Genomic DNA, 16,196 nt, shown 5'->3' with positions numbered 1-16,196 from the left:
TTGTGTCTTGCATAGCTTTCTTCACATTTCCAGATTTTATAGACTGACTTCAGTAAGAAAGACCTTCACCTGTGGTTGGAGGCGGGGGGTGCACACTGGACCTAGCGGTGCAAAGCACCAAGTGTGGGGGAATATGGCGGCTCTGGGTCCAGGCGGGACTTGATATCTCATTGGCTCAGGCTGCTAGATCCGTGACATCAACAACTGGGTGGTCCCTGGTGACAACTACTGCAGTGAGTCCATAATGGCTGCAAGGACTCTTGGGGTCCTCAGTGGGGCCCACGGGTTCAGCAGCTAGTTACCAGAGCTGGCAGTGGTGGTAGCCAGAACAAGCAGTATGCACATACTTCGCTTCAGGGGCCAGCTTCAGGGCCTGTGTAGTGGCAGTGTCTGCTTGTCATTCATGACAAGGGTCAGGGCAGCAGGAAGGGCCAACTGCGGGCACACGAGCAGCTACCTGAGCCCTGGCTGCTGATATCCACTCCTATGGCTGCAGGGTCTCACCACGGGGGTACACGTGGCAGTGGAGGCTGAGGATGGAAATCAAGCTGATGGCAAACATGTGCACAACGGGAGGCTAATCCTGAGTATACGAATACTGGTGGGAGTTAAACATGGTCTAGGCAGGTATTCCACACTTGTTGTTGTTCAGTTGCTAAGTCATGTCTGACTCTGCGACCTCAAGGACTGCAGCATGCCAGGCTTCCCTGTCCTTCACTATCTCCCAGAGTTTACTCAAACTCCTGTCCGTGATACCATCCAACCATCTCTTCCTCTGTTGCCCCCTTCTCCTCCTGCCCTCAATCTTTCCCAGCATCAGGGTCTTCTCCAATGAGTCAGCTCTTTGCATCAGGTGGCCAAAATATTGGAGCTTCAGCTTCAGCGTCAGTCCTTCCAATGAATATTCAGGGTTGATTTCCCTTAGGATTGACGGGTTGGATCTCCTTGCAGTCTTTGAAAGGGACTTTCAAAAGGACTTTCAAGAATCTTCCCCAGACTCTTGAAAAGAGTTCAAAAGTTATCAAATCGATTCTTTTGGAGCTCAGCCTTCTTTATGGTGCAACTCACATCTGTACAGGACTACTGGAAAAACCATAGCTTTGAATAGACGGACCTTTGTCGGCAAAGTGATGTCTCTGCTTTTGAATATGCTGTTTAGGTTTGTCATAGCTTTTCTTCCAAGGAGCAAGCGTCTTTTAATTTCACGGCTGCATTCACCATCTGCAGTGATTTGGAATCCAAGAAAATGAAGTCTGTCACTGTTACCACTTTTTCTCCATCTGTTTGCTGTGAAGTGATGGGACTGAATGCCATGATCTTAGTTTTTTGAATGTTGAGTTTTAAGCCAGGTTTTTCACTCTCGTCTCTCACTCTTATTGAGAGGCTCTTTAGTTCCTCTTTGCTTTCTGCCATTAGAGTGGTATCATCTGCATATCTGAGATTGTTGATATTTCTCTCAGCAATCTTGATTCCAGCTTGTGATTCATCCAGTCCTACATTTCACATGATGTACTCTGCATAAAAGTTAAATAAGCAGGATGACAAAAATAAAGCCTTGCCATACTCCGTTCCCCATTTTGAGCCAGTCTGTTGTTCCATGTCCTTATGTCCTGCACTTACGTAGCTGTAAAGGCCTAGGCCAGTCCATCCTGTGTTGAGGGTGGGGAAGGGCAGGATGGCAGCAGGAGGGCTCAGGGGCGCTGTGTCTGTGAATGAGATTACCCACAGAGCAAAGCCTCAGCAGTAAAATCTGCAGGAGGTCTGCAGCAGCTGTGTTCACCATCGGTTTCTTTAGCGGTGAAAGCTGCTGGGCTCCTCTGTAAAGCAGGCCACTGAGAAGCACGGTCACTCCCACTACGCAGCTCATGGGAGCCCCTGTTCTTCTTCCCAGTTGTTTCTATTCATCTCAGTTTTGCTGGTCTCTGGGTGAAACCAAAGTTGGTCCTTTGTGCATTACCCAATGAAGCTAGGAAAGCTGACGGTTCACACCACTCCTTTTCCCAGTGAGGGAAACGTTCTTGCTGGGGATGATAGGATGACACATGCAGAATGAAACCATCTTCCTTCTCTTCTTCAGTGGTTATTCTCAGGTTTTTTTGGTTCCACTGTGTTACTGAAGTTTTTAAGTGGACTCCAGAGCTCTCCTAGAGTCGCTTGTCTTCATGGATAGCTGTTTAATTGTTCATCTTTGCTGAGGGATGGAGGTTGTTATCACCTAACACATCCACTTAGTGACTTCACTCAGGAGTTTTAAAAGCTTGAGTTAGTTGCTCTGACTTAAGAATCAGAGGGTTCCACATAAATGGACAGATTTCAAGGTTCTCTCAAAGCATCAGAAAGGCTGGTACTTCCTGTTTCCCATCAGCTTAGCCGGCAGTGGCCAGAAGTTCCCTCTAGGGTTCTCCTCTTGAGCCTCCAGAGGGAATACAGCCCTGCTAATAACTACTTTGGCCTCCAGACGTGAGAGAAGACATTTCTCTTGTCTTCAGTAATTTCCAGCAGCTGCAGGAAGCTAATACAGGGCCCCGGTGGGCAGAGAGGCGAGGTGGGTGGCTATTCTCTGAGGGCCACAGGATGGGGCGCAGGAGTTGCAGACCCCTGAGGACACAGGTTTGAGGCATCCTGGACTTCTGGGGAAGGGGTCTAGGACAAATAGGAAGGGCAGGAAGAATGAGAGCCAGAATGGGACACCAAGATCACCCGTCTGTGGGAAGAGAGAGAAGAGAGACCCATGGGAACCCTGCAGGCCCCCACACTCTGACTCATCCCTGAGTTCTAGGGCCCTTCCAGGCTTGGAGAGGGTGAGCAAATATCTGTGAGATAAGTGAGTAAGCAACCCCAATAACAGCAGGACATGTCCTCTGATAGAAAGACAGATGGCAGGGTGAGGATGCTGCGGGCCATCCCCTTGCACTGGCACATGGTTAATAGTGTCCACACCAGCAAATCTCTCTGTATGCTGCCATTGACTTTTCCCATGTCTGCAGTTTGGGGGCACACTGGTGTCCCGAACCCATCTCACTGATGGAACCCAAGGACACGTGGCAGGGTGGCAGTGGGTGAGTGGCCTGGAAGTTTGGTGTCCTGAGTTCCTGGCACCATTTCTGTCCAACCAGGCAGCCTCAGCCCAGGTGTCGGAGCTCCCAGGCTTTCAATACACTTGCCTGTGAAGGAGGGATGGCTGTCCCTTCCCTCACGTGGTTGCTGCAGGTACATAGGCAACCTAAGAGGCACTCAGAATCAGGGCACACACAGGCAGCGCTCTGCAACCCAAGTGGTGTCATCTACCTGCTTGCTTTCCAAGGGAGAAACTGAGACCGAGGGGCAGGAAGCTCTGCCAGGGGCACACGAGGTCCAAGAATCAAACCCCAGGCCCCAGATGGAATGAATATCTCCTAGGTGGAGACCCAGGCCTATCCTGCCTTATTAAGGCATGGCATGGAGATGATGGAACTGGCAACCCACTCCAGTATTCTTGCCAGAAAACTCTCATGGACAGAGGAGCCTGGCAGTCTATAGTCCATAGGGTCACAAGGAGCAGACACCACTGGGCCCATATGCACGAACCGGGGCATCGGGGTCCAGCAGGACAGCCCCTCCTCTGGAGGGGAACTTGCACCCGGGTCAGAGCCACCTGTGCCACAGGCCCAGCCTCCTGGGATCATGCTGGAGGGACCCAGTGTGACAATGACCCAGAACCTAGTCTGTTTAGGGCCAGTCTTCTCTGGCTTGAGAGACTCCAGGACTATTTGGGGTCCCCCTGTCCACGGGGATCGGGTTCTCTTCCCTGGCCAGACTTTTCTGGTTAAAGGTCATGGGGCTGACGAAAGGGCACTGGATCTGTTTGATGCTGACCTCTCCCTTGCTGTTATCAGAAGCCAGGGTCCAAGTTGGCTAAGCTGCCTGGCAGGGACCCTCCAGATGCCATCTGATGATGGTGCCCTTCAGCACCATTTGAAGGGCACTGTAGTGCTCTGAGATAAATCTGAACCATGGCACCAGATACTCAGGTATCCTCATGCAACCAGAGACTTCTAAACTGACAGTTCTCTCATGGAGAAGTTACATCCCTCACCGGCATCAGCCCATCTCTGACAAGCACTGAGGAACAAACAGGGGGTCACACTGATGTATAAGCTGGGCCTGCCCCAAGAGCGGCAGCTGACCACTCTGAGACTGGTGGATGACCACCCCAGACCAGAATTCAGTCACCCTGAGATCAGAAGCTGCCCACCTCAGGACCAACAGATGACCGATCACCCCTCAAGACCACCAGCCAAAGCGCTGCTTGCTAAGGGGCTCTCCACAAGAAAAGCAGGACGCCTTTCATTGCCTGATTCTCAGGCATTTTAGTATGCATGCCAGGAATAATCTGTCTGAAAAGTTGCAAAGGAAAATTGACAAAAGAACAAGGTACAGAACGTGGGGTATGTTTTGCTGAGTTTTCTCCAGGACTTTGATTTTCCTGCTGCCAGTGGCAAATATATCTGGTTTTACATGTAATTTTTATTAATAAGAATCAATTTCCTCTCCCCATTTAATAAATATTGAAGAAGTCTCTGAAGCACCCTGATGTGAAGGGCATTCAATCAGAAGTCTTCCCTAGTCTGTCCAGCCTGATGTTACATGGAGGGGCTGGCTCTCACCTGAAATCCACTCTGCTCTTGCCTGGCCAGGAGGGGGGCTCACGGGAGGACCCTCAGGGTCCGCCACTGAGACCTGGCAGGTCTTTGCTCATCAAATCACTAGTTCTCAGATCTCGGTGAACTGTACGATGCCTGCCCTTTTTCCTCCTTTCTCTAGGCCTTGTTCTTTTGCTGTTTGGTTTTTTACAAGTATGACTTGTGGTATCTTAGTTCCCCGATCAGGGATTGAACCTGAGACTCAGCAATGAAAGTACCAAGTCCTCATAACTGGACCACCAGGGAATTTCCTGCTGTTTGGATTTTGATGAAGTTGTGACTAGAAATGGAAACTAAAAGTTAAACATCTGTCAGAATCAAGAGGCTTGACAGATACCCTCTGTTACTTTGTTTTTGTTTTTGTTTTTTTTTCCCCTCCTCTTTTTTTTTTTTTTTTACTTTCTTTTTTTCATTTATTTTTATTAGTTGGAGGCTAATTACTTTACAATATTGTAGTGGTTTTTGTCATACATTGACATGAATCAGCCATGGATTTACATGTACTCCCCATCCGGATCCCCCCTCCCACCTCCCTTCAATATTGTCAAAATGGCTATACTACCCAAAGCAATCTATAGATTCAATGCAATCCCTATCAAGCTACCAACGGTACTTTTCACAGAACTAGAACAAATAATTTCACAATTTGTATGGAAATACAAAAAACCTCGAATAGCCAAAGTAATCTTGAGAAAGAAGAATGGAACTGGAGGAATCAACCTGCCTGACTTCAGACTCTACTACAAAGCCCTCTGTTACTTTGAATTCTAAGCAGTAGAGACACTGACCCTCTCAGGGATGCGGTCTCACGGGAAGGCCAGTGTATGCCCTGCTTCCACTTGAGAGGCCCAGTTTGCAGTCGCCAGGGGCTCCCTCGGTGGAAGTCACAGGCCACAACACATGCAGATTCCTGTGTGTGGGCCAGGGGTCGGGTCTGTCACTCAGCTTCATCACTCTTGCAACCTTCAGTACCACGACTGCCACGTGTCAGGGGGTGCAGTAGTGATGATGAGAATAGAAAGAAAAAAAGAAGGTGGTCCCAAAACAAAAGGATCCAGACTGTGGCAGAGGACAAGACAGCATGTGTCTGCAGCAGCTCACAGATGCCCCAAACTTGACTTTGCTCTGAAGCATACATGCCTATGTGTATATGCACATGTCCATGTGCACACACACACACACTCTTGCCAGCAGAACTCCCCCAAAATGCTGACATCCGATAAGCACGCATCTGTCCTCTCCCTTGCCTGTCAGCTACTGCCCTGCCCCTTGCAAAACATCACCTTCTGGGGGGTCTGCCTGTGGATGCCCTAGGGGCAGAGTCCCTGCCTCCCCTGCTCTCTGCCTCACTTGGTGGACACGTAGGCCTTGCCATGTGCCATCCAAACCCTCCTTCCTCTTGGGGAGCCAACCCTCCTGCTGGTGTATAATCTCTCTCCTTATAAACAATCAGAGAGAGGTGTTAAATATCTGTGAGTATCAAACCGAGACTATCTTTGATTCAATCAGAAAGTTTAAAACAGAACTGAAAAGGGAATAATTTTCTCACTATGAATTTCATGCTTCTTAAAATATGAAAGAGCTTTACTGGGCTGTAATTCATATATCATACAATTCATTCACTTACACCATACAACTCAACTACCACCACAAATTTAGAACATTTTCAACATATCCCCCAAAAGAAACGCTATACACATTTGCAGCCAGCCCCTATTTTCTCCCAGTCCCCTCATCAACCCCGCTGCCATGCATCGGCCCCTGGCAACCACTTAATCTACTTTTTTTCTCTATGGATTTGCTTATTCTGGACATTTCATACACATCGAATCATACAGTATGTGATCCTTTGTGACTGGTTTCATTCACCTAGTAAAATGTTTACAAGATTCCTAATATGTCAGCACTTAAGTTCATTTTTATTGTCCAATAATACTCCATTTTACAGATGTTCCACATTTTATTTAGCCATTCACTGGTTGATGGACATTTGGATTGTTTCCACTTTTTTGGCTTTTATAAATAACGCTGTTTTGAACATTTATGCTCAAGCTTTTGTGTAGACATATGTTTTCATTTTTCTTGAGTATATACCTAGAAATGGAGTCATTGGGCCATATGGCAACTTTATGCCAAACCAGCTACACAATTTTACATTCCCACCAGCAGTGTATAAGGGTTCCAATTTCTCCACATCCTCACCAACACTTACTATCTACCTTATTCCTTCCAGCCACCCCCATGTGTATGGACTGATGTCTTTTTGTGATCGTGATTGGAATTTTCCTGATGACTAAGGAGTTGGGCATCTTTTCATGTGCTTATTGGCCATTTGTTTCTCTTCTTTGGAGAAATGACTATTCAGTCTCACTGCTCATCTTCTAACTGGATTAATTTCATTTTTGAGTTGTAAGAGTTCTTTATTCTAGATACAATTCCCTAATAGATATATGATGTGCAAATATTTTCTATCATTCTGTAGGTTATCTTCTGACTTTCTTGATAGTGTTCTTTGAAGTTATAAAGGACATTCATAAAGTACACATTACCTATTTTTTCTTTTATCATTTGTGCTCTTGGTGTTTTATCTAAGGCTTTGCCTAACCCAAAATAATACAGATTTGTTCCTACATTTTTATGAGTTTTATAGTTTTAGATCTTATATTTAGATCTATGATCCATTTTGAGTTAATCTTTATATGATGTGAGGTAGGGGTCCAACTTCATTCTTTTGCTTGTGGATATTCAATTGTCCCAATACCATTTGTTGAAAAGACTATTCTTTCCTCCACTGATGTCCTGGCACTCTTTTTAAAAATCAATGCAAAGAGTTATTTCTGGATTCTCAATTCTATTTCATGGATCTATATGTTTATCCTTCTGCCGGTACCACAGTCTTGACTACCATAACCTTGTAAGTTTTGAAATCAGAAAGTATGAGTTCTCTAACCTCGTTCTTTTCCAATACTGTTTTGACTATTTTGGGTTTCTTGTATTTTCATATGAACTTTAGCTTGTCGATTCCTGCCAAGAAGTCAACAGGGACTGTGACAGAATACAATGCCTTTTAACATCATGTTTGGTGTCACACTGATTCACCCTTATGCCAACCCTTGAGGAATGCTGGCCTAGAGAGAACACTGCATTAGAAACCAAGAGACCGGGATGGGAACCCTAACTCTGCAGACTAACCAGATATGTGACCTTGAGCAAATCAGAGCCTCAGGAAGCTGCAGTGTACAGGCTCACTGTACCACCTCTGCTGCTGGACAGAATCTTCTCAACAGCATCACCTCAGCTCCACTTTACATCTCTTTTCATCATTCCTCTCCTGCCACTTAATGCAGCCCAGGCTTGAATTAAAAATTTAGTCCCCACAGATAAGGAAATCACAGGTTAAAAGTATCAGAACTGACGTCTTCGTCTATTCCACTGCAATAATTATGGTTACAAACCAGAAGTCATTTATCATATATTCTGGAAAGGAAATCCATGCAATGTAAAAAATAATTCATAATTCAACATTAATAACTTGGGGCAAAAACTGTCAAACAAGTCAGCAAAAATGAAAGAAAAGGGTAGAGGAGGTAGAAGAAGTAGTCTAACTGCATTAATTTCTTAAATGAACATAAAAGGATCAATAGTTACTGACAAGCTGGTAAAGTTGATAGCCATAAGTTTAAGAATACTAAAAAAGCCATAACTGGAAAAATTAATATATTCCTTCCAAATAACTGAACATGGAGAATAGAAAATATAAAAACAGCAAAAAAAAAAAAGCATAAAAAATGTAAGTAGGATGACAGAAGTGACAACAAATATATCTGTTATAACAATAAATGTAAATGCTCAGATTACTTCCAAAAATCTCCATGACTTGCCCAAAAAATGACAGAATTTATGCTAGACCAAAAGAGTTTTACAGACAAGACTTTTCACCACTTAAACAACAAATACATCCATGTCGTATCATTGAAGGCAGGCCCAGCTCTGCTGTGATGATGAACTTAGGTAAAGTCATATATGTCTCTGTGCCTATTGTCAGGGCAACCTAAGAGAGCAGGGCAAGCCCACTAAGTTACTCGGCTTCGATTCAAGTGTTGCTTCAGCTAACTGGCTAAGCTGAAGGATTCAGCTTCAGTGCTTCCAGCGTAAAATAAGGATAATGATAATATTCGCACAGTGGGTTTGAGGGTTAAACCAGGTAAAGCGCTCAGCACAGTGCATACATAACAAACTAGCCAATATCATCCTTATTAGTAAGACGAAAGGAGAGCTGTGCGGACACACACAGAGAGAACAAAAATTTAACAGAGCCATGGTTTGGAATGTGTTTTGCTTTTTTATCAATGTTGTCTGTATTTTTTGAGGACTTTTTTCTTTTTTGCAAAAGGCACACATCAAAACAGACAATTTGTTTAAAGAAAGGAGCAGGAAAAGGGAGAATGGGCAGGGTAAGAAAGATAAGGGAGAAAAAAATGGGATAAACAAGATGCTAACAAGAATGCTTCATGGGGGCCAAAGCAGAGGCCAGCCTGTCAGTCTTCTCACTAAATCAAGCAGAGCCAGGATGGCTCCCACGGGAGCTGGCCTGTCTGGCCTATAAGAGTCCACACCAGTGCTGGGGTGGGCCTCTAGGAGCTGGTCTCCCAGCCAGGCTAAGATAGAGGGGTCAGCAGGTCGGGCCCAGACCCCAGGACCATGACAGGCCTGCCCATCCATCACAAGCACTGACACCCACCCCTGCCAGATGCTCTAGCTGACATTTCCCAGGTCCTACTCAGCATGTAGACTGTGTCGGGGAATGTCCCCAGTCACAAATTAACATTCGCATAAATAACAAGGCACTCTATAGTAAAGAAGAAAAATGACTCTTGCTGTAGGATCATTTGCCAAAATACCAAAAAGCGGACTTTTTCTTTCTGAGCTTCCATATCTCACCCGCTGGGCCCCAGCAGACTATGGCCTTGAGACGCAAGGTGGAGGTGAGCTAATAGAATACAGTCCAAGTTCCTTGTTCAACATCCTGTTAACAGACCCTCCTCTGAGCTGGAGCCCAACCCTAGGGCATCCCAGCCCACACAGCACACATACCAGCAGCTAAAATCTAACACATTTGCACTACTGTCCAGCCTCCTTGGCGACCACACACACCCTGCTTTTCCTCTCCTCCTCTGACTTGTCTGGGACCAGCATGTCTGAGCCCCACCAGCCCTACTGGTCCAGACACAGTCTGGTCAGGGGCTGGGGAACTGGAGCCCTTGTCTAGCAGCACCACTGTCTGCTTTGGCCCCAGACATGTGTTCTTTGAGGTGCTATTGTGAAGGCACTAACGCCCCCATAGGCAATGTGTCACAGGTGGCTGGGTCCTGGGCCGAGGGGTCACCAGCCACCTGCACCCACAGAGCTCCAGACTCCTCACACACTGTCACTCAGTCCTCCTTGGCCTCCCAGAGACGTACACTGCAAGCAGAGCACACGAGGGCCCATTTCAGGGCCCAGGTGCCAGGCAACCCCAGGACCATCCCTCGGCATCCAGGCAGACGCACTCCACCCTGGCCAGCTTCCTCCCACAAGACCAGCACCTCCTCCACGACCTCCACCTTCGCCTGCTCGTCTCAACAAAATACTGTAGTTTGTGTGTCTTCAACCACAATCTTCCTGATTTCTGGAAGTCAGAGATCAAGTCAGCGAGGCTGTCAGCAGGGTGGTTTCTTCTGACGCCTCTCTCCTCTCTCTCTCACCTCTCACGTGGTCACCCTTCCATGTGAGTCTATGTCCAAATTTCTTCTAAATAAGGAAGTCACATTGGATTAAGGCTCCCCCCAGCTGACTCACTTCAAAAGACCCTGATGTTGGGAAAGATTGAAGGCAGGAAGAGAAGGGGACAACAGAGGATGAGATGGTCGGATGGCATCACCGACTCAATGGACATGGGTTTGGGTGGACTCCGGGAGTTGGTGATGCACAGGGTGGCTTGGCGTGCTGCGGTTCGCGGGGTCGCAAAGAGTCGGACACGACTGAGCGACTAAACTGAACTGAACTGAACACATGACCTTAATGGAACTTAGTTAATCTCTGGGAAGGCCCTATGTCCTGTTTCGGGGTCACATTCTGAGGTACTAGGGGGATAGGATTTGCCATATGAACATGGGTTGAGGGGCCTTCCCTGTGGCTCAGATGGTAAAGAGTCTGCCTGCAATGTGGGAGACTCCAGTTTGATCCCTGGATCGAGAAAATCTCCTAGAGAAGGAAAATGGCAACCCACTCCAGTACTCTTGCCTGGAAAAATCCCGTGGACAGAGGAGCCTGGTGAGCTACAGTCCATTGGGTCACAAACAGTTGGACATGACTGAGTCACTAACAATTTAGCCCAGAACAGCCTCTGTGCACCAACGCTGCCCAGACTCAGAGCTGGTTGCTGGCAGGGGTGCCAGGTGGTCCTTGGGCCCAGAATAACAGGGCTGGGCAGGGCTGCTGCTCAGGGAGCGACTCTGGGCAGTAGTAAGGAGGTCGCCCCCTGAGTCACACCTAAGTCGGCCAGCACTCAGGCAAGCTGGAGCACAGCCGAGGCTGACCTCATGGGACTCCTGACACTGCCTCCTAGAATGGACATTCTCGTTCCCATGACACAGAGCAGCGAGCGCAGGCCCACGGGGGTAGGAAAGCTGCAAAGCACGCACGAGGACCCCGGCTTCCAAACAACTCCCGTCCTGGGAACCAGCGAGCCCTGCCCCAGAGCCCCACTGTGGGCAGGTCCCTCAATCCTCCATGCCTATAGAGAGGAGATAGGCCTCCTGCCAAGGGGCTCCCCCATGCCCACAGCACCCCAGAATTCTGGGGGCTCCCAAGGCTGAGTCTTCACGGTTGCACAAGACTTGGGAATGCAATGCTAGTTGGGCAGCACATCCAAAGAGGCAACACCCGTTCCAGGAAGGAAACCCTCAGTTCCAGGGGCCCAGGAAGCAGTGTCTTGCTCCTTCCCACGTGGGATGCTCCTCCAGGACCAGGGGGAAGACACAGGCTCACCAAGGGTCCAGTGGCCTGGCTGATGGATGGACAAAAGCTGGTTTGGTGGACAGGGCTGATGCCCAGACAGGTATAGGGAAGCTAGACCCAGGGGGAGCCTGCAGCCTTAACCCAGAGTCCCCTTAACACACATCTGGCTGGGGTGGACTTGGGCGGGAGCAGCTAGGGCCACAGCTGGAAGCAGGGGTACTAGGTCAGGCTCAGAGCAGCGGGGGGAAGATGCACCGCCCAGAGGATGAGTGCCTCAGAGACCCAACATCCCTGGCAGGGAAAGCGCAGCCTGCCACTCGGACCCCAGAGCAAGTTTCTGCACTTCATTTTGGGGCGCTGGCTCAGCTCTCCTCTTCCCGAGCCTGCTTCCCAAGGCAGAAGTCAGTGTCACAGAGGGCAGGTTGAGGGTATCCTGGGTGCAAACAACTGCTGGGCACCCAGGTCTTCAAGTTTTCCAGGCAGAGGAGCCTCACTTTCTGTGCTCACCGCGGGCCATCGCCTCCCTGGGTCTCTGGGCGACCAGCCACTCTCCAGGCATCTCAGGCCTTGTGCTCACAGAGAGCCTGGCGCCCTGCCTGACTTCGGTTTCTTTCAAATCCGGCTTCTTTTCCTACTTGGATCTCTAGGGCCTGTGGTGGTATCCGGGGCAGGCTGACCGCCAACCGTCCTCTGCCCGCCTGCCCAGCTGCCTCTCTCCGGCAGGCGGCCCTGCCATGCCCAAGGCTCTCCACTGTCCCCGCTTGTCCAGATTTCCCAAAACAAAATCAGGCCACACCATCTGACAAAGAATCTCGTCTGGCTTATTCCTGGGGAAAGACAGGGCTAGAAGGGCCAGGTTCTCTGGGCGGCGGCCAGGTCCTCCCCAGGCCCTCGGATGCTGCATCCTCCCTTGTGAAGCACTGATGTCCAGGGTGACAGGCTGGGCCCCTGCAACAGTGACCTCGGGGTGTTGATTATTTCCAGAACCAGGATGGCAGCCATATGCCCCTGGACCCCTCTGTGGATCGTCATTGCCTAGACATGGAGCCTGAGCAGCAAGGCCAGCAATGACCAAAGGGACTGCATCCAAAATAAAGGCTCAGTGGGCCCACTGTCTCTTGCCACTGTGGGAAATTCAGGGGAAGTTCACACACAGCATCAAGTGCCCCGTGGGATCCTGCTCCCAACAGGGACCGGGCCCCCAGGTGCCCCACCGGGAAACAGTGGTAGAGTCCCAGAGTTTGAAAGGAGACATCAGACAGATGTCTGACCCACTCCCTGGATCCAAATTCATCTGCAGAAACTCCAGGCACCGCATGGAAACCACACAGAGTAACGCGGCCTGCCTACCAATGGGCCCGGCCTGGGCTCTCAAAGCCTCCGCTGGAGGCCAGCAGGTGAGCTGACGGCAGCTCAAGCAAGCAGAGACCACATATACTCCAGGCCAAGTCCACGAGGAGACTGCTGCCCCAGCCCGCTCTCCCCGCCACAGGACTGCCTCCCCTTCTTCAGGGTTCCATTGACAGCGATGCTCTTTCTGCACAGATGGATTGCCTCACCACCCCAGGTGAAATGGTGCAACCTCTGTGAGAAACGGTATGACTGTTCCTCAAAAAGTTAAAAATAGAACTATGAGATGATCCAGAAACGTCTGGGTATATACCCAGAAGAATTGAAAGCAGGGTCTCAAAAAGCTATTGGTACATCCATGTTCTCAGCAGCATTATTCACAGCAGCTAAACTGTGGAAGCAACCCAAATGTCCCTCAATGGACGAAACGGATAGCAAAATGTGGCATACACATACCAAGGAATGGAAGATATTAAAAAGAAAAGAGGTTCTCACACATGCTACAACCCGGATGGATCCTGAGGACATGATACTAAGTGGGGCCAGACAATCACAAAAGTGCAGACACAATATGACCTCACTTATATGAGGTACTTAGAGCAGCAAATTCATAGAGACAGAAAGCAGAACAGTGGTTGCCGGGGGCTGTGGGGAATGGAGAAGGGGGGAGCTACTGTTTAATGGGTAGAGAGTTTTGCTTTCACAAGATGAAAAGAGTTACAGGAATGGATGGTGGTAACAGTTGCACAAAAACATGAATGTATTTAACACCACTGAACTTGCTCTTAAAGATTATTAAGACAGTAAATCTTAGGTTAAGTGTATTTTTTCACAATGAAAAAACAACTTCTTAAATCATACCTAATCATATCAAAAGGATAGAGGATCCAACCTGAAGATGCTCTCATTTGCCAAATCAGATAATTTTAATGAAAGAACAAATAATTATAGTAATTGGCTAAAACCCACAGAATAAAATACATATCCACAAGCCCATACTGGTATAAATAAATAACTGAAGAAGGGCTTCCCTGGTAGCTCAGTCGGTAAAGAATCTGCCTGCAATGTAGAAGACTCGGGTTTGATACCTGGATTGGGAAGATCCCCTGGAGAAGGAAATGGCCACTCACTCCAGTGTTCTTGCCTGGAGAATCCCTTGGACAGAGGAGCCTAGCAGGCTACAGTCCATGGGATCCCAAGAGTCGGACATGACTTAGGGACTAAACCACCGAGGAAGAGCGAACAGTTCTTCCTTACAGTGGAATGCAATTAGCAAATGTAGAAGATATGATGGAGACAGAAAGTCACCAAGGTAAACACCGCAGTAAAGGATCATTGCAGATAAGAGTCACCCACGGGCACCAAAATCAGTGGGCGAAAGTATGAGAAACAGAGCTCTTGCATAATCTCCAAGTATCTCGTCACAATATATTTATGAATTAGAAAGGAAAAACCTGAAGGTTTACAGAGGAGAGCCCCAGGAGATGAAGGCGGCGGGGGAAGGAGGTTCCTCAAAGTGATGAAGATTACTGTCTCTAAAAGCCAGACAATCTGACATCACACAGCACAATGTGGGCCCATCACTTCAGGGCAAATAGACGGGGAAACAAGGGAAACAGTGACAGACTTTATTTTCTTCGCCTCCAAAATCGCTGCAGGTGCTGACTGCAGCCATGAAATGAAAAGACACTTGCTCCTTGGAAGAAAAGCTATGACCAACCTAGATAGCATATTAAAAAGCAGAGCCATTACTTTGATAACAAAGGTCTGTCTGGTCAAGGCTATGGCTTTTCCAGTGGTCATGTATGGATGTGAGAGTTGGACTATAAAGAAAGCTGAGCGCCGAAGAATTGATGCTTTTGAACTGCGATGTTGGAGGAGACTCTTGAGAGTCCCTTGGACTGCAAGGAGATCCAACCAGTCCATCCTCAAGGAGATCAGTCCTGGGTGTTCATTGGAAGGACTGAGGCTGAAGCTGAAACTCCAGTACTCTGGCCACCTGATGAGAAGAACTGACTCAGTGGAAAGACTCTGATGCTGGAAAAGATTGAAGGCAGGAGGAGAAGGGGATGACAGAGGATGAGATGGTTGGATGGCATCACCAACTCGATGGACATGAGTTTGAGCAAGCTCTAGGAGTTGGTGATGGACAGGGAAGCCTGGCGTGCTGCAGTCCATGGAGTCACAAACAGTCGGACACGACTGAGCGACTGAACTGAACCGAGCACAGTATGGGGCAGGCAACCCTTCCGTGATATCCCTGCCCCAAACGTGTAACTCATCTAACCTGAGGACGCATCAGACAGAGTCATGCAGAGGACATTTACAAAACAACGGACTGGTCCTCTTCAAAAGAGCCGGGGCCAGGAATGACAGATTGAGGATCCCAGACAGGAGAACACCTCAGTGACACAACTACTAAATGCCACGTGGGATCTTGCCTGGGATCCTGAACCAGAAAAAAAGGCAGGAGTCAGAAAGTAGGTGAAAGGCGAGTACGGTCTGGAGTCTAAGTAATGACACGAGGTTGTTCAGGGTGAACCTCCTGGTTTCGATCATTGTTCCGGGTCACAGACATGTTAACACAGGGAAGCTTAAGGAAAGGGCACCCAGGAAATCTCTGCGCTGTTTCTGCAACTTTCTCTATGTCTAAAGCTATTTTAAAGCAGGAAGATCAAACACATCAGAGGGCACGCCCCCCTCACTGTTCCTGGCACCCTCTGACTAGTTCAGTTTTCACCAATCACTAGGCATTTGATGGGCGTGTGTTAGCTGCCTCCAGCTCCAGCACAGACACAGGGGACTTCACTAGAGCACCCAGAGTCTGGTGGGGGCCCCGCCAGAGTGGTGAGTTCCAGGGGACAGGGAGGAGACTGCAAAGGCAAGGAGGAGGAAGGAAGCCTGGCATGCTCCACAAACATCAAAGGAAAGTCTGAGGCCAAAGCAGAGCTCTCAGGCAGAGGTCCACACCTGACCGGTGCCCACATGGGCCCTGCAGCTGCCCGCTGGACACTCTCCAACCCTCTGACCGAGACATGCGGCCCCCAGGTGCCCCAAGAACTCCAGGTTCACGTCTGAGAGGTTGTCCCAGGGTCCTGGGCAAGCACAGACCCTCCCTCTAGCTGATGGGACATCGCCTTTGCGGATCTGTGTAGAGCGGAGCAC

The 16,196-nt window shown here is 48.6% G+C and overlaps 1 protein-coding gene across 1 annotated transcript in view; it reads right to left on the bottom strand.

Moving 5' to 3' along the window:
• The window catches only part of ADAMTS2 (ADAM metallopeptidase with thrombospondin type 1 motif 2), a 254,991-nt gene that overhangs the window by 179,434 nt on the left and 59,361 nt on the right, over nt 1–16,196 (bottom strand). The gene's annotated exons all lie outside the window — the stretch shown is intronic.

The sequence above is a fragment of the Cervus elaphus genome, chromosome 9, assembly GCF_910594005.1.
Source record: "Cervus elaphus chromosome 9, mCerEla1.1, whole genome shotgun sequence".
Lineage (NCBI taxonomy): Eukaryota > Metazoa > Chordata > Mammalia > Artiodactyla > Cervidae > Cervus > Cervus elaphus.
The sequence above is the reverse complement of the archived record's forward strand: the minus strand, read 5'-3'. Positions and strand labels throughout refer to the sequence as shown.